General features: G+C 40.5%; 1 protein-coding gene across 1 annotated transcript in view; it reads right to left on the reverse strand.

The window, feature by feature from the left end:
* The window catches only part of TENM3 (teneurin transmembrane protein 3), a 1,246,978-nt gene that overhangs the window by 1,078,352 nt on the left and 145,052 nt on the right, over nucleotides 1–23,574 (reverse strand). The gene's annotated exons all lie outside the window — the stretch shown is intronic.

A 23,574-nucleotide genomic window follows, 5' to 3' on the forward strand; every position in this document is an offset into this window, starting at 1 on the left:
TGACTTTTGAGAATATTGGAGAAATGAGACAACATACAGAATATATTAAATGATTTTTTTTGTGAGACCCTGGACAGACATTGTAGAACAAGTTATAGACCTTGAGAGATTTTCACTGCCAGGAGGCTATTCATAAAAGCACACTGCTCACGATGGCAGGTATCTGAGGAAGCAAGCCGGAGGGCAATTAAAGTTAATTGATATGTTATTGTTCTCTGTGTTGTAGCATTAAAATATAGGAGGAGATATGTGTTAACTTGTCAAATTGTTCTTCTCTGTCTCAAAACTGAAAACAAATAAAGATGTACTTATGGCGAAGGTATTAAATATGTTCCTTGACCTTGACCTTAGCCTTCTCCCTAAATGGTATGGTAAAGCCTAAAAGGAAACGTTGCCCATTCATTTTATAAGCATTTTGAAAGGTGCGAATTTACTTGAAACAGTGGTTTCTGATTATGGAAGAGTTCACTGCATGCAAAGACATTTGGGTCTTTTGTTACTAATTTCATCCACATTAAAGTTCAACCATAGTATCTTAGTTATATTAGCAAGTTGACCTCTTTGACTATTATAAACTGGGTCCGTTTTTGATTTGCCTTCTCTCCTATTCCTTCCATCTCTTTAATTGCACACACATTAAAAAAAAAAAGCTGGTTAAAATGATTTAAGTTTCGCCTATGTCAAACGAGTTAACTAACTGCAGAAATCAAGAGGACAGTTCAATTCTATTTATTCTACAGGTACAACATCCATCCACAAGTTACTAAGTCATCCTCAAGCACTTTGTTTTCCCATAAATGGTAATAAAAGAAATTCCATTTGAGGAATCAGGAAAATAATCAATTAGGATAAATGACAACTAATATTTAATGTGTGTTACATGTGTCTCTGGCATACACTGCTTGTTTTTAATTCTCATAATTTTATGAGTTGTTATCATCACTCACATTTTAATGATGAAATTTATTTTATTATTATTTTATTTTATTTCATCATTATTTTAATGATGAAATGAGTCTTAGGTGTTTCATTGCTACAAAATGTTTCTTTTTTTCTTCAGGATGTATTCCCTGCCTCATGTCAGGAATCTATTCCTGGAAAACAGATTTTCTGCATGGAAACTTTAAGAGCCTATTTCTATCTATTTTAAATGATAAAAATTATGATATGCTATATATCAAATCAAAATTGCCAATCAGGTTCCTAAAAGGTACCAAAAAAGAGTGAAATACTGACATAGGTTTAAAAAAAAACTATCAGGTTAGGATGTCATATGCCTAAAGCTATATTTCCTGACCAACACACAATGGATGTGGCTGTTGACAATGACTGGGTCTGAGTAACATGACTTCTCTTAGAGCCAGCAACAGCCAAGATGGACATGACCTGGTCTGGAAGTCCTCTCACTCTCCAAAGGATTCTGACAGTTGTCTTTGGGGTGTAATTTGAGGTTTACCTGCACATTGACTTGTTTAAAATCATTCCTTTGTAAATATTGGCCATAGATTGTTTAGCTACTCTATGTATAGGAAATGAAAATGAATTATGCAGGGTAACTGAAGAATTTGAAAAGGACTATTTCTCAAGACATGAGCAGGGTTAAGGGAAACACATCATAAGCCTAAAAAATTGAGGGGTCCTTAGCAGCATCAGGAAAAAGTAGTTACAAGTATAGAAGTAGCTGTGGCCTTAGCAGACAGAGGGTGCTACACCAGAGCCCATTTGGGAGGGGCCAGGGGAAAAAACGATGCCAACCTTGTGATCTCCTGCTGGTTTCCCATTGGCTAAATGCAACTGGAAGCCAGAGATCAAGGGAGCCCACTGATGGAATCCATAAAGGTCAGCCTTCCGGGGCGCCAAGCAGTGTGCAGAAAAGGAGGGAGCTGGTGAGCAAACATCCATCACAAAGAGTAGTTGTTTGTCTTGCCTTGAATTCTCTGCTCTGACTCTGTGATGAGTTGATTTCCATCAATGGCAATCCTCTTGTTCTTCTCCCCTATCTTCCAGAAGCAAGACACGGAAGTGGGAACCCACTTCACCCAAAAACTCCCAACCAGTTTCTTATTGCAGAGATCCCTCATGTAAACATCCTCCATGAACCCTCCTCAGACCAATGAATAACTCGTTACATGTTCCAGGCAAGAAAACCCCAGCTGAAATGATTTTTAAGCCTTCCATTTGCAATGAAAATATTTGTGGAATGAGTTCTATCTATAGAACTTTATTCAATTCAAATCCCCTGAATTTTCCAAATTGACTTAGAAGCCTTAGGCATTTCAAAACTACCATTGCCTCCAGAATCTTTGGTCCAAGATAGACTCCCACCGCAACACAGCAGCTGCAGACATCAGCAACTTGTAGGAAGTTAAAACCGACACTGCCAGAGGATTAAGTCATCCTCTGTTGGGCCGCTGATAGGCCAACACCCTGCAACCCCTTCCCAGAGGCAACTGGGCAACAGAGTGGTTATATCTGCTGGTGAGTCCCAGCTCTGTGGAACTCTTTCGATCTTGGAAGGTTTGTGTTGCTGCACCTGAATGGGATGGTCTGCTAAGGGGACATGGCTAATTGCTCGTTCACTGTACAAGGCAGCCAAGATCCATGATCGGCCCCGAATCAGAGTAAGTCATCCATGTTGATAAATTGGCTCCCGACTCACCCTATTCTGCCCGCGGGAACTCATAAGGGTCTTGGTCTGTCACAGGTGCAGGCTCCTCTACACTCACAGGAAGTAGATGTCAAAACCTAAGCCAGTGACTGCAAGCTTTATGTTGTGCTTGGTTTTCAAAGATGACACCGCTGATTGTGTAGGGAAGCTGGAAACCCTGCTGTAGGACTTCAGGTTCAATTAGCCTGCACTCGTAAACGCTGCCCTTCGCCTGGTGGCTGCTGCCACTAGATGCAGAACCACAGAATCCTTATTTCCCCAGCCCCGCCAAATGAGCTCTCATTTGTCGATGTATATGTTTTTTTAGGAATTCTTTTCAATGGCGCAACCGGTGGAGGTTTGTAGAGTATGTCACTTACTCATGATGGTTCTACAGGCCCACAAAAAAGCTGCAGGGGAGAAGAGGAGATTCTTTTTCAGGATAATTAGTACAACTGTCATTAGGTGTTTCCTGTTTTTAATCATTGTTCCCTAGCTCACTGACCATCATGTCACTTCCAGCTTTCTTCCAAAGGCTTTCTATTGTAAAGAGAGGAAATCACCAGCTCACAATTATGGCGAACCAAGTTTGCGTCTTGAATCTGACTCCCCTCCCGCTGTCTGCCCTTCAGCTATAGTTCTGACCCACGTTGGACCGTTGTGTTTCCTGTTCTCACCACAGGAAATTACCTTCCGACTCATTCTCCAGGTCCAGTCTCTAGGAAGTGTTACCTCTTCAGAGTTAATCTAGAAAATTCCCTGGCTTCCAGTCACCCCCTAGTACGTCATCTACTACAATTGAAATGAGCTTTTAAAAATTGTATTTGTTTTTGTCTACCACTTATTTTGTTCCCTACAGAATACCCATTCCTAGAAGAGTACCAAATACAAATTTGTTTAAAGATATTTTTATTTATGGGCATCTGGGGGGCTCAGTGGGTTAAAGCCTCTGCCTTCAGCTCAGGTCATGATCCCAGGGTCCTGGGATCGAGCCCCACAATCGGGCTCTCTGCTCCGCAGGGAGACTGCTTCCTCCTCTCTCTCTGCCTGTCTCTCTGCCTACTTGTGATCTCTGTCAAATAAATAAATAAAATCTTTTTTAAAAAAAGATATTTATTTATTTAAGAAAGAGAAAGAGAGCTGAGGGGAGAGGCAGAGGGAGAGAGAGTGTTTCAAGCAGACTTTGAGCTGAGCACAAAGGGCTGATTGAGGGCTTGATTTCATGAACCTGAGATCAGGACCTGAGCTGAAACCAAGAGTCAGATGCTTAGCCGACTATGCCACCCAGGTGCCCCCTGACCAAATACATATTTGTTGATGAATTTCTCTAAATCTAATTCCACTGGACTGACCATCATCTGCCTATGGATTATTTTGCACTGTTTCACATATATGTATGTGGTCCTGGGCACGTGGGTAGCAAGATGACGGAAATATGGAAGACACTAAAGACATGTCCCTATTTTAAGAAACAGAGGTTCCACCACCTTCTCAGGTTTGAGACACATCAACAAATGAAATCTACTGATTCACCCTTAAGCTTGTATATATATTCATTTTAATAACAATTCACCTCATAGTAGAAATTACCTAAATTCCCAAACAAAGCTGGAAAATAATTGTCACTATGGATACTTATTCATGTTATTATTTACCTTTAATTGCCAAAAAAAAGAGTTAAAAAAACCAACCAAACAAACGAACAAAAAAAAAACAAGTCCTCCTCTCTCTTAGCCAAAATCAAGAAGACCTACTCTAATAACCATAAAACTAACACAGGAAATGGTACTCTTAGTTAACTTACATTGGTTACTAGAAAACTACTTAAAAATTTCCTACCTCAATTTTCTCACAGTAAACTTCCTTCTTTATGTGAGTAATAAAATGACTTTCTGAAAATAAGTATTAGTACCTCGTAGATGGTGAAATATCTTCCCTTCAGGCAGATCTTTCAAAGGTTTCACATTCTTAGGTCTTTTTCATTGCCACAATCACTGTGAACACAATCAACTAACATATTTTGTTCATGAGGTGGTCTCTGACCTTGTAGAATTAATAGTATATTTTAAACGAGGAGAAAAATTCTCTCTAAGCCTTAGTGGGAGCATGGCTGGTCTATAAAGCCCTTAGAATGTATTTTGAGCTGCTGGGAGTTACTTATATTGGACGTTTGATGTACCCATTCTGTTTTGCTTTCCTCTGAAATAATTCATTTGCCTTCTAAATGGAATCATGAAAATACTTAATAAAAATGGTAATACATCCAAGGGCACATGGTTATAACTGAAGGATTGATGCGGAGAAAATTTTAGCGAGTGAAGGTAGGGGGTAGCGCATGGAGGCTGGAGAGGGGGTTGGGGTATTCATTAAGTGATTGTCGGCTTCATGACATTTTTCTTTTGAACGATATTGAGTTGTGGTCAGGATTCTTTTTGTAAGTTTCATCTGGGGTTAATGTATCTTTCTCTTGCGAATCCTTCATAACCAGTCACAACTCGGAGTACAGTAGAGAGCTGCTATTTAGAAAATGAGACTGGGGAACAATTCTGAAGTCATAGACACTCACATCCCCGTTCGGGTTAAGTCTCGAAAACATCAGCATTACAGATGAACCTCTCGGATCACAGACCAGAGATCTAGGGGACATCAGGATACATCTCCACAAGCCGTCGACGGTGACAGGCCTGGGGCCCCTAAAATCCAGCAGCAAGCTTTGGATTGTGTGTTTCCTACCCCATGCCTTCTCCGGAATATAAACCAAAGTCTGACGGGGAGCACCTCAGGCCAACTGTATGGTGGACTCCTTCCGCCAGCTTGTGAGTCCATGCCTGCCCTTTCCTTGCCCTTTGTCCACCGCCCACCCTTCCCCAAAGCTTCTCCTTCCCCTCCGGAATCTGGAATCCTCTGCTTAATGAGTCCTCAGAAAGTCAGAATTGGAGGAGCTACTTATGGCCCTAAGGTTAGTTACTGCTGAGCTACGCAGAGGCCCAGAAAACTGGTATATACGTTTTATTCTTCAATCCTCAGAATTACAAACCACTCAGAGAAGTCTGTGAGACACCTATTGCTCCTAATGATTGCATCTTTCCCCGAGAAGACCAAAGGTCCAAGTGACCTTCACTGACAAAAGGTCATAAGCCCATACTGTGAAGGGAAAAGCTGAACACAGACACTGTGTTAAATCTGAGGGAAGGAAAAAGGAGTTCCTTGGGAAGTATTGCCCTTAAAAATGTGGTAACATTTCAGAATTACTTAGAGGGTAGACATCCAGCATCCAGATTCTGGGGTCTCACCCACGCTTGGGAACCAGAATTTCTGGAGGTGGAGCCCAGAAATCAGCATTCTAAATAAATTTAAGTGGTTGTGTGTGGCAATTTAAAAAAAAAAAAAAGAAAAAAAAATTTCACTCCAAAAGTATCAGATCCTCTTAAGGGAAAGCTGTTAAGCTAGGACTCCACTAAGTCCTAGCAAGTTCACAGGGTAAAACCCAAAATAATAAGGATGGGAAAAGCTGACAAAAATAGCATCTCTTATCAGTGGTTCCCACATACTTTGGTATCAGGACTCCTTTATATTTAAAAAACAAAACAAAACAAAAAAACAAAGAAATGAATCCTTACAGACTCCAAAAGTATTTTTTTTTTAAATGTGGGTTTTATCTATCAATATTTATCATCTTAGAAATTTAAGATTATAGGGCGCCTGGATGGCTCAGTGGGTTACGCCTCTGCCTTCGGCTCAGGTCATGATCCCAGGGTCCTGGGTTCGAGTCCTACATCGGGTGCTCTGCTCAGCAGGGAGCCTGCTTCCCCCCTCCCCATCTGCCTGCCTCTCTGCCTACTTGTGATTTCTCTCCCTCTCTGTCCAATAAATGAATATTTTAAAAAAATTTTAAAAAAAGAAAAAAAGACATTTAAGATGAGAAATTTAACATATATTTATGAATATAATTAAAATAACAATAGACTCCTTATCTATTTACAAAAATAACAGATTTTAAAGAAAAATAACCCTATTTTTCAAACTACAAATACACTCTATGGTTTGGCAGATTTCTACTGTCTTTTGCCACAGAAGGTGGCTGGATTCTCCAACCGGCTCCTACATTTGACCTCTTGTGACATCATAGATCACATAGCTTCTGTACACTCTGAGCCCACTCCTGAGAGAAAAGTCAAACAACATCTCAGCATTATCATGAAAATAGTTTTGATTGGATTGGATCTCAAGGACCCACCCCGAGAAACCCCCTCCTCCACCATAGTTTGAGAATAGTTGGCGTACATTTTTTTTTAAAGATTTTATTTATTATTTGACAGAGAGATAGTGAGAGAGCACAAGCAGGGAGAACAACAGAGGGAGAGGGAGAAGAAGGCTCCCCACTGAGTGGGGAGCCCAATGCAGGGCTCCATCCCAGGACCCTGGGGTCAAAGCAGATGAAGGCAGACACTTAACTGACTGAGCCACCCAGGCACCCCAAATGGCGTATATTAATAAGCCACCACAGTTCTGAGTTCCTTATATCATTTATCCCCCACATCAAACCTGGGAAGGACATATTATTATCATTATTCCTATTTCAGAAGTGAGGAAATGGAGAGGCATTACAAGAAGTCACCGCTGGACTTGCAGCCAATAGTCTAAGGCGAGTACCTAGACCTTCACCCTGATGCTGTACTGCCTTTAGATTTAGAAAGCTGGGGACCTGTTCCCAGGACATCCAAAATGAAAATTTAGCTTGCAGTCACTGGCTTAGGTTTTGACATCTACTTCCTCTGAGTACAGATGGCTCCTTATCTAAGGAACCTCCACCTGTGACAGACCGCGGCCTTATGAGTTCCTGCAGACAGAATAGGGTGAGTCGGGAGCCAATTTATCAACAAGGATGACTTACTCCAGTTTGGGGATCTTTGCCTGCTTTGTACAGCGAACAAACAATTAGCCATGTTCTCTCCACAGATAATCCCATTCAAGTAAAGCAGCAAAAAACTCCCAAGACTAAAAGAGTGCCCATGATGGGGAAAGTCATTAGCAGGGGGCTTGCGAGGTGACAGGAGGACAGAGCAGCTGGGCTTCCCTGACTACTGCCCCCCCCACACACACACACTCTCCCCAGCCAGTTGTTCCTGGACCTCTCCTGGACCAACTCACCCTTGCCAGTGTGGCTTCAGGTCCTGAGGTGAAGGAATCCTTTGGTAGGGCTCGTGCCATGAATACTTAAAAGCCCTGAGCTGTAGATCTGGGAACAAGGAGACAGAAAGTTCTCTTCTTGGCTTACTACCTATGCTAAAGGCAGGAGCGTTTTCCACGTTTCATTTCTCTCTTTTCAACACTTATCCTTTCTAGAAAACAAAGACCAGCACACAAGAATACATGGGTTCCTTTACTGGTTTTTAACCTACCAAATAGCATGACAGAAATTAGAATGACTGTACCTTTATAAAAAGTAAGATGTGATAAACTTTTTTAAAAAGTCGCTCTGTAGCTAAACTTAAAATTTATCTGAAATGTAATAAAAATACATCGCTGTAATATTTTTAGAAATAAATATTTACTTGATCTTGACAAAATGTCATTTAACTTCCCTAAAATGAGAGTCTTTTTTATTCGCCAAGTAATAAGACTCTTGTCACACAATATTAAAACAAACGAACAAACAAACAAACTCCCCATCTTTAGGTTATCTAGGCCTACACTGAAGGGGCACGAGGACTTTCAGTTAAGGAAAAATCAATGAGGATGCTGGGCCTTTGGGCAAAGTCTTCTCACTATTCAGCATTTTAACAGAAGGCTTCTTCCAGCAAATGGAAAGAGAAAAAAGAAAACACACACACAAATACTCCCTCTTAAAGTCTGAAAGAACACGATGAGGCACAACATGGCCACCGGTGATGAAGACCACACTGGCAGTGAAGAAGTTAACCGCCTTCTGATCTCTCTTTTTCTCCCTCACATCTTAACCAAAGAATCATTTCGATCTCTAAGCTGTTTCTAATTAGGTGTTAATGACCTCAGAGTTGTGTGAGTTTACCATGTTCTGTACCTCATTTGATTTCCCCCCTGGGCTAAAACAATACCAAGAGGACGGAAATGAAGATAAAATACACCTCTATCGTCCCCATGGTTATTGCATCAGAGATATATAAATACAGAGAAGTCCAGAGGGAAAGATTATTATTAACACTAGTTCCATGACCTATGCTAACCAAGAAATGAAAGTAATTATAGTGCTTTCGTGTGTTGGGTGAGGGGGTCCTCACACTCAGAAATCATGAATGAAACCATGGCACAGAGCCCCGCTGGTGCTGGAGAGGCTGGAGGTTTTGGGGACTAATGAGTTCTCTGTACAGAAGGAACAGAAAAACAATGCCCAGTCTCTGAGAAGTGTCAGGAAAAGAATCTCTCCCCTACCGTCCCCCTCAGGTAACAGAGCCACGCGTATCATTAACCTTCATGACAAGAATAAGTAAGTGAGAAAATAACTGAGTAAGAAAAGAAAAAAAAAAAAGATGCATTCCATAGGGTGCCTGATGGCTAAACGGAGCACCCCAGTTAGAGGCTTCCAGAATGATTTTATAGCTTTTACAGTGAATTTATAGAAATTTTACAGAATTTCAAAGGATCAAATTTCTCCTGTATTCGGTTAAATGATGATTATATGCATATGTGCCTCCTCACTGAGTACCCCAGCTTCCTATTTGTCAATGAATGAGGATGAAGTAAATATTTAGTCACTAGTAATCCTTGGTGCAACGTTTTATTTATTTGCATTTTAAGGTTTGCACTCATTATAACTCTATAATTGGCAATGCCTCTTACTAAGGACTCATTTGGTTGTTAAAAAAAAAAAAAAAATCCTCAACAGATTTTAGCCAAGGATGAAGAGGAAAAAGAGTTAGCAAACAAAACTTCAAATGTTGTAAAACAAGATGAGTCGTTCCGGAGTGTTCCACCTGTAAATCTTGAGCAGACTCAAAAATATGCCTGAAAATAAGTGACCTGAGTATCATTTAAAGAGAGAGGGAAAAAAAAAAAAAAAAGAGAGAGAGAGAGAGAGAGAATGAGAGAGAGAGATGGGGGTGAAATTAAGAGCTGACCATGTGCCATTACAACATATTGACTGAGCTGATAAAGTCACCATGATTAAAATGAAGTAATTCACTTTGAACTAACTCTAGTTGACTCGTCTAATGTGCCTGAGGATTGTCTGTGGCAAGCCCAAAGGAAATCTTTTGTGCTTCAGTTAGCAATAAAGTTTGGAAATCATTCTTTCCAAGATGAGCACAGATCACCGAGGAAACCAGAAATGTCCTGCCCTTGTATCTTCTTCCAGCCTGGAGGTAGTCTACCTCGGCTGCCTAAACATGGGTGAGGTTGGCATCGGTGGACGAGCCGAAATGTCACAAAAGTGCTTCACGTGAGGATGCTGAGGGCCAGAGATTTTAGCTTATTGACATGGCAAAGTGCAATGGGTAGGATGTGTCCAAAGTAAGGACAAGGTCAGTAACGCCACTCCCTGATTCACGAGACCTACACATTTAAGATACTGGTCATTGACCAAAACTTGAGATTAGTTGGCCTTTGGGTCCTTTCAAACCAGCTGTCCACAGGATCCCAAGTCCCGTTTGTGGTGCAGAAAAACCAAACAATCTTTTTTGGGAACAGATGTTTTGTGATCTGATGGTGGGGGACATTGACAGGACTGAGGGGTCCTTCTGATTCTTGCATTTCCTGCTTTGCCCTGTTGAACATGTTGCTTCCATTCCAGGGAAACTTCAGGGGTGCTGCCCGACGTCCATACACCCGAATCCTTATAGGGTATTAACCACCCCCCCCCAAAAAAAACCCCAAACAACGACGAAACACAACGAAATCTGCTCGCCTCCTGCTCTCCCATCCCTGTAGTTATTTATGAGACAATTTTACAACGTATTTTTACAGGATCGTGATAGCATCACATCCCTCCTTCGGACAATTCCAGAAGCAGGACGGAATGGTCTCTCTGTTCTTCTGCGGGATAAATGCTTCCTCTTCATGCTGCTGTGTAAAACACAGCCAAGCGAGGGACGTGAAACTAGGTTAAAAAGCTTAATATAACTGTACTAGGTTGACAAAGCCCAGGATTAAAATTCAGTCACGCATGCAAAAAATGTAATAAATGAATGAAAATGTATGTTATGGGTCATTTCTGCTTTAATAGCACCTCTGTGCTGTAGAACCCAAACAGCAACAGTCCTCTTACACACGCCTCGCCAATGAAATGACATTAGGTTTCTAGGAACCTAATGACACACAGCCGGTGCAGAACAAAGCTGGTGCCCACGGATTTATTTCATGCAAACATACAGGGCGTGGAGAGATAACTTATCAGTCAAAGATAGGACTCCATTTAAAGCTGCCGCAACATTGAGGTTGCGGTGCGTCTCCATTTTTCAGCAAAATAGAGGTTTTCTTTTTCGCATCACATAAAGTCTTCAACTAGCTCAAGCCTTCTAATAAATTGCAAACTCTGTAACCATATATCTTCTATTATGCCGCTTGTTACTTTACTAAGACAGGAAATTAAAGCAATAAAACACTTTCAAAATGATAGGGCACACTCAGGCAGTCATTTTTCTTATGTTCCAGTATTATTCTTCAAAAGACCTTTTATGATACTAATATTAAATTCTTTGAAGTCACAAGAATCTGTTGAAAGTGTTGAATTTTGGAGATAGCTCAAATATTGCATCTACTCGTGCGTTTATTAAAATGCAATACGTGGTAGAAAATTTCAAAACATGACATACAATACGGTTAAATAATATATGACCAGATACATTTCAAGTCCGCATCAGAGAGTCCATTGTGTGGAAATTTGATTGAATGCTCAGGAAAATCTATTTTGCTTTTTCTCACCTTATGTGGCCAAATGCACAACATATGTGGTCATTCGTATGAAAGGCTGGTCACTGCGAGACCGAGGACCGCGAACCAGGCAAACACCATTATGGACACTTATGCAGCATGTTCACATAAAGGAAATTGAATCAGCCTTATGAGGCTGTGCATTCTTTATTAACCTCCTAGAAAAAAAGGTCAGACGACTGTTCTTTTAAAAGGGCTAGAGGAGAAATGCAAAAAAACTGCAATATATCCTAGGCAGTGTATTAGGCAATCGCGTTAAACAGCTCGTGAAGTGATGTGCAGAAAAAAAAAAAGGGGGAAAAAATAAGCCCTCTTCATTGACTATTAGGAAAAAAAAAAAAAAGTGTCTTATTTTCTTTTCAGCTATAAGCATTTCCATCCAACCTTATGGAAAAAGGAGTAGAGAGAAAATAAACTGATAGGCGGAAAACCATCAAAAGTGTCAACTGAGAAGAAATGAGAGCTCATAAACAAGGTCCCCTCTTCCCCCTCCCTCTTGGGCAGGAGGACTTCATTCACACCACATTCCTGGCCCTCCGGCCCCCCAACCGCCAGCCCCACCCTGTTCCCTGCCCTCCTCCTTTTTTTTGCTAAGGTTTGCAAAAAAGCGGGCTGAAGAAGGAGCATTCCCTCCCCTAAGACGGAAACAAAACCCCAACTTCCCATGAGGTGAAATTGCAGAGTTGCCTGAGCAGCGCAGGAATTTTCCTCTTCTTTGGAAACCCCCAAAATGGTTGATCTCTTTCTCAAGATGTCATTTTAAACAACTGCTATTTAGCAGGTGGGAATGTTCCAATTAACTAGCAAGTGCCTTCCGAGGCGCTACGAAGAGCCTTTACAGTGTCAGGCTCCATCTCTGTGCACTACCTCTCCTCGCTCAGCTGATTAGGGTCAGCACTTTAAAATTAGAAAACGAAGCCCTTGAACCCCTTGTCAGAGCTATATACACACTTGCTAACATTAAAGGATCTTCCGCACACCAAAGGGAAGTCAAACTGGGCCTGCATGCTGCTAATTTACTTCAGTTCTTTACCAATTCCTATTCCTGTCTAGAAAGATCTTTTTGATATTTTTTTGAAACATTGTCCTGAATTCCCAGTGATAAAATTAGCGGGTCCAATCTGAGGCATTAGTCCTCGATAACTTATGTTCCCCTTCTCATCTGACACAGTTCATCTCTGCTGGAATTCCAAAGCAATCAACTACCTGGGGATACTTTTCCCCAGAGACCTTTCTTAGCACACTATATCAATTAACACAAAAGCAATTCTGGACCCCCTCCAATACGCTATACTACCATCTGGTCTCCCTGGAACCTGAGGGAGAGGGGCAGATTTCAATTTGTCAAAACAATGCAAATTCCCCAAATTATTTTCAAATTATGCATATTTACTTTAATGTTGTGCCCATTCATCTCTTAAAAGGTACTTTGCAAATTCCTCTAAAGAGATTCTCCAGCTTGCATGCTCTCTCCTTCCCCCCTCAGAAATCCAGGCTATAAAGGCAAAAGTTTGAAGAAATAAGAGTTAATAACACCTAAAGAACTTGCCGGTCAAGGGCAGTGACAAATTATCAGATGTGTTTACACCTACACGCCCATTTGCACTAGCCCAGTCATTAATTTGGGAGTATAATTTTTAGGCAGCAAAAACATCTGATATTATTTGAGAGGAACCAAGTAGATTCTCACATCAAAGAAACATGTTCCAAATGCCACCGTTTGTCACTCTTTCCCTTTAAGGCTTTGAAAATTCCTGATAGAATATAAGCAATTAATTTAAAAGTATTAATAAATTAAGTCATTTTTCACTCATTATAAAGAATTGATTTGGCAGATGAGTTTGGTCATTACCTTGAGAAGTTCTGATGCGAGGACAGCCGACGGGAAAGATATAGGGCTCTACTAGCCCAGCGCAACAGTGACCGGCCACAGTACGCATTAATTAAAACTAAATGCAGTTTTAGAAACTCATCTCCTCAATCATATTAGTCACATTTTAAATGCTCGACAGTCACATGTGGCTAGTGACTACCTCACCAGACAGCACAGACACGGAACATCCCTATCACTGATGAAAGTTCTGTTGGGCAACACTGATATTCTAGACGTAGGATGGCTGGCGGTCTACAAGCAGGGATCCTCTTGATATAAAACATGGAAAATGGCCCCAAAGCAGGTAGGACAAATGCAAAAAAATCAATCTGTGATTCTTCCTACTTGTGTGGAGACTGGGTCCTTTCCATTAGGACAAAGCATAAGGGAAAGATAAGAACATCTTAGCTCACTTGGTTGTGTGTGCCTGGGCAGATATATTTCATTTGACTCTTGCCTTTGGCTGACTAGCAACCACCTTTGCTTTTGCTCACAGCAATCCTTCTATTCTGCTCAGCCAAGAGCTATAGGTAGGGTTCGTTCTACCACTGGCTCCCAGAAATGGCGCTGGTCTGGTCCTCTGGAGTGTCCCAACTCATAAGCCACAGTAATAGATTAAAACTGTTCAGCCCATCAGAACTCATTAGAGGTCCCTCTGGCCTTTTCCTTGAAAGACTAGCGAGGATGATGATAGGAGATGCAAAGAAGATGCTTCAGACTGAAAACGATCTTACTATGCAAAGGCCTGTCTGTGACTATTGGCTCCAGAGAGGACAACAGAAGGAGAAGAGATGAGAGACCAGCTTCTGGAGACCTCCTGTTAGGCCCTGGATCCATGCATGCTCAGAACCAGACTGTCACCAAACTGATACTATTCTCTCCGTGTCCATTTAGATCACAATAGTCATCAGTGATTACATATACACACACGTAGACATGCCCACAGTGTATAAGAGACCTCCAGGTTGTACTGAGTAGATTAAAAAACAAAAACAAACAAATAAACCAAAAAAAAAAAACAAACCAAAAACCAAAACCAAAACATTCCTGACAGCAGGAAGAGCATGTACAACAGTCCTGGGGCAGGAAGAGACTGACAAACTGAAAGAACAGAAGAAGTGTGGCTGAAGAGTTACGGGTTGGGTTGGTTGGAGTGGCTCAAGGGGCAGAGACATGGTAGGGAGTTTGGGGATCATTTCACAAGAAATGAGAAAGTATTAAGCAACTTTGACTGCTCCATTAGTATGAGGGAGATGAGATCGGCAACATAGCATTCTGTCAGGAAACCCAGCTAGAAGGCTATGGTGCACTGGGATGCGACAATGGCGGGAGGTGGGGTGGAATTTAATTGGAGAGAGAATCAAGAGGACTTGAAATCAAGATTTTTTGGTTGCCACGTCTGGGTGGGTGGTCACAGCATTTACCAAGATGAAGGACTGGGGAAGGAAGAAATAAGGGTGAATGGGATGCTGAGCGGTACCCCTCAAGTCATTTGATGAAAAAGATAATGTGGACTGTCCAAATTAAACACAATCTGAAAATGAATTCTACATTCTTCGAGTGAGAAATTGCCCTGAGGAAACACTGAGTCAAAAATTCAACTTATGCTTGAATCCCATAGGCCCAATACTATCAAAAGATTTTAACTGTTAACTTGTTTTTGGACAATTAGGCTACCACTTATTAGATTATAATAATGTTCCAAAAATACCATTTCTAGGATGAGTTTGATTCTATTCTAGTACTCGCTAGTACTCTTGCTTTATATTCTTTCTAATGCTTAAGAACTTGAGTTGATTTCCTATAATTATCCTATCCTGGTTTACTTGTTTTCTTATTTATTCATTTGTGTATTTTTTTGCTAATCATATAATCTTGTAGGTTCATGTAATATTGTACCCTAGTCCTGTATTTTTAATCTCAAGTGATCCCAAGTCAAATGGTGAATCTAAGATTGAATGGCCCTATTACACCATGGTAATAATAGGTCATCATTTAATACTTTATACAGGGGTGCCTGGGTGGCTCTGTCAGTTAAGGGACCAACTCTTGATTTTGGCTCAGTCATGATCTCAGAGTTGTGGGGTCGAGCCCCACGTCAGGCTCCAGGCTCAGCAAAGAATTTGTTTGAGATTCTCTCCCCCTCTTCTTCTGTGCCTCCCCTTGCTCTCTCTCTCTCTCTCCCTCTCTCAAATAAATAAATAAATAAATAAAAGCTTTAAAAAACCATTTTGTGTTGTAGTGAGCACTGAGTATTATAGCAACTAACGAATCATGACTATGATTCAAAAAACTAAAGACATACTATATATATGTTGGCTAACTGAACATAATAAAAAAAACCCTATTACCTTGTGCAATAACATGTATTAAATCATCTTCCACAGTAAAAATATGAGGTGGTCATATTGGTCCATTTTACAGATGAAGTACTGAGGTGCACAGATGTAAAGTAAGTTTCTAAGGTCACAGAGAGCTGAAATTTGACCCAGGAAGTTTTCATCCAGAAGCCACAGGCTGATTCTTTGTTACCTCCTAGGTCATGGGACTAGAACTCCTCAGCAGGATGATGAAATGTTATGTATATATCATTCTTACCTTTTCATTTGCAAATATATATATGTATACATACATATATATGTAACATTACATTACAATATTACGGAATGTAAAATCCTATTATAAAATCATAATATGCCATACACTACAAGACATTGATTAAAAAAATTCTTAGGGAAAAACTTCCTTTCAACAACATTGGCCAGCGCCAGGGTAGGGATACAAGGTCCTCTGTCTTTCCATTTCATGTTTAGTGTGAAGGATGGACAGCAGAGAAGGCAGTGGCACAGGTCAGGTTGCTGACACATGGCCTGGACTTCCAGGAGTGAGGCCACTCTTCGGATGTGCCACTGTATGTGGTCTCTAGGGGCCTAAAGGAACTCCCAAGTGGGGAACACGGAGGGAAGCTATCTGAAGGGAGGTGGTAAGGATTACTCAGGTGCCCTCCTGAGGACTGATAAGGAGATAACTTTTATATTTTGTAAGGCAGCATAATGCTTCCTAAATATTTATCTGTATATACAGTGAAATTTCTGATGAACTGTCTCCCCCTCCCTTTTTAAAAGATTTTATATATTTATTTGACAGAGACAGAGAGCATAAGCAGGAAGAAAAGTAGAGGGAGAAGCAGACTCTCCACTGAGCAGGAAGTCTGATGGGGGACTCAAACCCAGGACCCTGAGACTTAAGCAAAAGGCAGACACTTAACCGACTGAGCCACCCAGGCAGCCCATTCCCCTCACACTCCGCTTTTTGAAGGCTTGTTCACTACTTGAGAAATCACTGTACTCCATTAGAGATCATTCAAAGGGTGCCTGGATAGCTTAGTCAGTTAAGTGTCCAATCCTTGATTTCTACTCAGGTTATGATCTCCGAGTCCTGAGATAGATCGAGCCCCGCGTCAGCCTCTGTACTCAGTGGGGAGTCTGCTTGGGATTCTCTCTCTTCCTCTCCTTCTCCCCCTACTGTCTCTCTCTCTTTCTCAAATCAATAAATCAATAAATATATCTTAAAAAAATATATTTCAAATATCTACACAGACCTTCCCATCTTTCAATGAGGACTACCCTTTTACTACAACCCTAATAGGAGCAGGCAACTCAAAGCACGAACCACAATAGCAATTTCTTTAGGCAAGTTGAAATCATCTTTATTTCTAGCCTTCTTTCATGCAATTTATTAGCGATGGCAGATTCTCTTCTGAAGCTAGTACTGAAAGCATATTTTCTCTATGATTTTATTTCCAATGGGTTTTAGGATTTTTGAAGGCAGGCATTATATCTTTGTGTTCCTTTATACTTATCAAAGCAGCTTCTACAGTTCCTTGCACGCAGTAGGTGCTAGCTGGATGGAAAGCTCTTTAATATTTCATTGTTTCTATGATATTTCATACCATTTTTACTGAAACTTTAGAGGAAGCATTTAGAGACTAATTTTCCACGCCCACTGAAGCTGTATTTGCTTTCCTTCTTGAACCTAACCATTGCTCAGGATTATGAGAGACTGGAACGTGGTGGTGGCATTGTTGCCTTTTGTCTGCCTATGTGAGTGTAGATTTCTCTGGTGCCCACATACCAGTCCTAACGGAAATGGCTAGAAATAAAATATTCAATATTTAAATTACCTTTTAAGGTTTACAATTCTCTTGCATATCCATCACTTCCGTAGACCCTCCAACATTACCATTATTGATGTATTAGGATCTTTATTTGGAGTTTTCTGCTCTCAATGATCCTATCATGATAGATGCAAGATCAGCTGATTGTCTCAACTGAAAATCAGAAAGTTTTACTGCTCCGTATAGAGTCAGTAAATGAATATTGCTCTAATTTCAACAACCATGGCATTTTGTCATTAAGAGCCTCTTCATTTCCTAGGAGTTTCATGTTGAGTCATCCCGATAGCCTGGTTATATCCCTAATAAACGTTTGGAAAGGAGCAGGAAATAGCCATTTCAGCAGGTGGCACTGCTCATATTTGCAGTTTCTGATCCTCCTTTAGGCAACAGAGTTGAAGGCTTCATGATGAATGAGCCACCGCTGATTGGACCCATTGTGCACTCGCGATTCTTCTTCTTCTCCTTCTCCTTCTTCTTCTTTTTTTAAATTTCTAACTTTAGTATGCAGAAGATGCTCTTGGTGATCAAAAGCGTATGCACTCTGGGGCTAGAATGTAACAATGACATGTGGTCTCATGAGTTTTTCTTCAGGGCTGATAGCAAGCTCTTACGGTGGAATCTATGTGTCAGAAGTTGACCAGAGAGGTTGAAATGTGGTCTTCAAAAAACGCAGCCCTGACTGTAGAAGCACCATGCAAGGGACAGCAACTACAATTCTGCTACCTCTTCCCTCCACCTGGTTCTCAATCTCTCTCTCTGTCTCTCTCTCTTTTGTTCCTTTTTTAAACTTTGAGAGGAATAGTTCTTCAGAGTGGATGACTTGCCTAGCATCTCATAAAATGGTTTTGGACATATTAAGGATATTCCAATTGCTGATGGTGTAGAATTTTTCATTTCAAGGTTAGACTTAATATAAAACTTGTCACTAATGACTCAAAAAAATCTTGGCAAAAGTCTTGTGCAAAGGATGATCTGCAATACCTAATACTAACAACAATGAAAATAAAAATCTCTTCAAAAGCAATCACCTCAGCAGGAACCAGGAAAATGCAAATCGACACAACAATAAAATGCCATTTACCTCCATTTGATTAGCAAAAGTACTCAATAAGGAACACTTCTTAGCAAGTGATAGAATGTGGAGCTACAGAATCTTACATTGCTGTGGGAATATAAATTGGTACATTTACTTTGGAAAACATTTTATCTTGTAAAGTTGAGTATTTATCTTTTTACTTAGCAATTCATTTAAAAAATACTGTTTAGGGGCGCCTGGGTGGTTCAGTGGGTTAAAGCCTCTGCCTTCAGCTCAGGTCATGATTCCAGGGTCCTGGGATCCAGCCCCACATTGGGCTCTCTGCTCAGCAGGGAGCCTGCTTCCTCCTCTCTCTCTGCCTGCCTCTCTGCCTACTTGTGATCTCTGTCTGTCAAATAAATAAATAAAATCTTAAAAAAAATACTGTTTTAGTTGTTTATCACTTTATATAAAGGGTATTATGGCAGATTGAATTGTGGCTCGGGAAAGGTATGTCTGTCTACCAGGAACCTGAGTAATGTGGCCTTATTTGGAAAAAGAATCTTTTATAGATGTAATTAAGCTAAGACCCTTGAGATGAGATCATCTTAGATTTGGGTGGGCCTTAAACCCAAGGACAAATGTCCTTAGAAGAAAAGTCACATGGGGAAGAAGGTGATATGAGCCAAGGCAGACACTGGAAAGACAGTTCTACAAGCCAAGTATTACAGACTGAATTGTGTTCCTTCAAAATCAGTATTTGTTAGTCTCAACACCGAGCACCTCAGAATGTGAATGTATTTGGAGATAGTGCCATTAAAGAGGTAATTAAGTTAAATTGAAACCTTTAAGATGGGTTCTAATCCAATCTGAATTGTGCCCATAGGAGAAGAAGAGGTTAGGGCATAAAAAAGGAAACCAAGGGCCTTCATGTATGAAACTATAGACTAATGGAGAAACAGCAAGAAGACCAACATCTAAGTCAAGGAGAAACCTCAGAAGAACCCAATCCTGCCAGGCATCAGTTCTTGGAACCCCAGCCTCCAGGACGATGAGAAAATAAATTTCTTTTGTTTAGGCCACCAGGTTGTTAGGTCTGCCGTTTTTGTTGTGACAGCCCAAGTAGATGAGCACACCAAAGATTGCTAGAACCAACAGAACCTAGAAGAAAGGGTATGAGAGGGAATTCCCCCGAGAGCCTCCAGAAGGAGTAAGGCCCTTCTAGCTTGTAGGTTTCAGACATCTGGCCTCCAGAGCTGTGAGAGAATGAATTTCTATTCATATTGTTTTGAGTCATCCAGTTTCTGATAATTTGTTACAGCAACCCTAGGAAGTTGATGTAGGTGTCATGCCGAAGAGAAATTATTACACATATACACCAGAAGTCTTATTCTTAGACCAAGGCAAGAGGGACCTCTGCCTGGGCTCCAACCTTTAGAGGATCCTACAAATCACAAATATGGAAACACAAGCTGTGTGTGTGTTTGTGTGTGTGTGTGTGTGTGTGTGTTCTTTGTTTTGTTGTTGTTGTTGTTGTTTATTTTGTTTTGTTCTGTGTTGCTTTCTCTTTTGAGTAACATAAGAAAATTTCTTGAAAATTTGACAGTTGACCTGATGGGAATTAGAGGCGAGAGACCCACCATGCCCATCGGCATTCCTCACCCTACCAGGGGTTCTTACCCTAGTCAAGGATGCATGTTAGAGGGAGAGTGTGGGTGTGTGGATGTGGTGGCAGTGGGAGGCTCACATCCACAGCCCTGGAATATTAGATAAAGAATGGCAATCTCCCCAGACCCCCAGCACCTGGGTCTGCCAATCAGGTTCCCCAGATAACTAAATACCACCTCCCTTCTGCTTAGGATGGTAGAGTTTTGGGATATGATTAGAACTATCTGGAAATCTCAAGCCAGAGAACACAGGAGCTGGAGGAAGGTCTTCTTGCCTTTGCTGCCAGGGAAGCTGCATTCGTTCCAACTTGGGCTCAGGTTGGTCTTGTCACCTCCCAGGCCTGCTGGCCCAGATATAACTTCTGAGTAGTCTGCCCCCTCAGGTTACAAAGGCTTGGTGAATTAGGGGACAGAACACTTCCTTTGACCTCTGGATTAGGGATCCATTTCTGAGGAACAGGTTGTGGGTCCTCGGATGGGGACATGAGTCAAGCTTGGGGGACAGATGAGTTTATAGCATTCCATTTGTATTGTTACTCCAGAGGCCTCACATTTTAGAAGCAGACCTGGTAAATAAGAATGTTCATTACAGCATTATGTGCAACAGCAAAAATTTTGAAACCTAGTGGCCCATAGCAGAAGAATGGGTGAATTTGTGGAGCATATATTCACCTACTAAAGTATTATACAACAGTCAAAATGATTGCATCATAGCAAAAAGGAGCTGCTTGAATTCATCTTAGCAATAAAATCATTAATGAAAAATTTGTGGGAGATTACATTCAGCAGAACGCTACAATATATTATAAAACAACCAAAACTAAAGATGTATGATTTTTTAACACATACTTTTCTGGAGTAGAGGAAAGAGGAAGATGATATAAGATCCACGAGAGGGGTTCCTCTAGTTTGGAGGGCAGAGGGTTTAACTTGGGGAAGGAATTCCTGGGTAGATACAAGTTACTTTGAATGGTCTAGGTAGGGAATTGTGAGGTGTGTTCATGAGAGTTAACATATTTTTGCAATCAATTAGTAAATCAAGTAATAAATAACAAATTTGTAGGTAGATAAATGCTAGGAAAGTATAATAAAATACTGCCTCATTTTATGTACATATGGTCCAATAATTCAAATTCTTCACTCGTGAAGATGGTCTTGTTTTAGAAACTAACTCTTAGCTAGAGAGAACAAACTGATGGTTACCAGAGGGGATTTGAGCGGGGGATGGGGGAAATAGATGATGGGGATTAAAAAGCACATTTTTGACAGAAAAAGAGAGAGAGAGAGAAGAAGGAGGAGGAGAAGGTTTTATGTAGGTTTTTCTTGCCACAACTTACTAAGAGTCTTGCCAAAATGGAATGAACACTGAGGTGAGGTGTTTAAAAAAAAAAAAAAAAAAAAAAAAGAAAGAAAGAAAGAAAAAGAAATGAAAAAAAAGGTGAAAGAGCTGTATTAGTTACACAATGAATCCTGGACAAATTATGCATCAAGCAACCAGCATTCTTGGTTATGTATACAAACCTAGTAGCGTAGGACACAGGACCATTTCAATGGCAGGAGGATGTGCGCAAATTATGTTCCTAGTGACAAGCTGGGCCCTCGTTCCACATGGTCCCTTCACAACATGCCTGTGACCAAGAAGGACTGCGTCATGGGCTTTGTTGTGGTTTTGGACCAAGTTCCTCTATTTGCCACCCTTAACCACCGAGCTTACAGTGCCCTGCTGTCACTTTTGCCCCACATTTGAATGTGGCACTTACAGCTATAGTGTGAACCACTAGAACCTTCTCTGTCGTGTGGTATCTCTGGCGTTCACTCACAATGAAGGGAATGGAGTATACTCCTTCAACCGGGGGGCCTTGAGGTAATGAGGCCTTTGACCACGGCATCTCTGCTCCATGTGATGCCTTCATTCTCTCTTAACTTGGTAGAAATAGTTCTCCTATGTGCTTGTTAGGATTTGGATAATTAGCTATTTTGCCCCTACAAACATAAAAGGTTATGTAAACATAACCTTTTACCTTGTTCCTTTCAACCATGGTCACTGAGAGAATAGAGATGAATCAAAGATTTCAGGTAGTGAAATCACTACCTGAATCACTGGTTAATATGTGTCTGTTTTTGTTTTTAAGGGCAGTGCATGCAAAAGAAGACAGAAAAATGTTTTGTCATCTGAATTTGCACCACAGGTATAATGAGATTACTCTATATACCTTTGAAAAACCCACATGGTTAAAAACAGAGTCCTGTAATCTCTTACTTTCATAATACTAGGAAAATGGCAAATTGTTCCTTGAATTAATAAGCAAATGATTACTCTCTTTATACTCATATTTTCATTCTGGTCAGAATTTCAAGGCTGTGTGACTGCAAGATATAATCTCTTCTATTTTGATGGCCTCTTAGTTGTTCTTCTTTATGCTTCTTTACTAATAAAAGCAAGATATGTTAAATATTGGCCTTTTGATGATAGAATAAATGTAACTTGGTATCTGAAATCTTCTGCCTAAAATTTATATGTTCACTTTCGTCACCCTATCTTTCCATTGTGTCCTATAAAATGATAAAAAATTTATCCCCTTTTAAAAAATGCTCCTAAAAAAGCAATCTTGAAAGAGGAAGAATGTTAGCATTTCCTCTATTTAATGATAGAAGAAAACTCTATGGGAGTACTTTAGCAAAACATTTTGGTGCACCCACTATGTCATATGTTTGCCGGAAGGTTCCAGAGAAGAGTCCTTCATTGGGGAACAACCGATAGAAAGATATCAGTGTCACCCCTGATGTATCACTGGAGTTTATCAATATCATTCTTAAGGTGACAAATTTTAGAAGCAGCCTGGCAAAAATATGACCTTCCAAAACAGCCCACTGTCTGGCATTTTGAGAAAGCAAAAGGATTTTCCTGTAACCTCCTACGGCAACTCTGGAGCTGAATCATTGATTAATGGAAATATTCAAAACTGAGAAACGTTGTGGATGTCTCTATGTTAATCAAAACTACAGCTTGAGCTCTTCCCAGCACAACAGGAACACTGATTTATTGAGGGAACCAATGGAAAGCTATTTTACAATGCTCTTTCTCCAGGGAGACTCAGTGGTATATCAATTAGGCAATATGTGACAAACTAAAATATTTTATCAACAACTGTTAAGGAATATTTAAATAGGCTTAAAATATAGCCCGAGATATGCTAATACTTAAAAAAAAAAAAAGGAAAAAGCAACATCTTTCCTCAACAGGCAGACATTTAAGAAAAGATAATATATAGATATGTTAGCAGATAA

This window comes from Mustela erminea, chromosome 21 (assembly GCF_009829155.1).
Source record: "Mustela erminea isolate mMusErm1 chromosome 21, mMusErm1.Pri, whole genome shotgun sequence".
NCBI classification, from domain to species: Eukaryota; Metazoa; Chordata; class Mammalia; order Carnivora; family Mustelidae; genus Mustela; species Mustela erminea.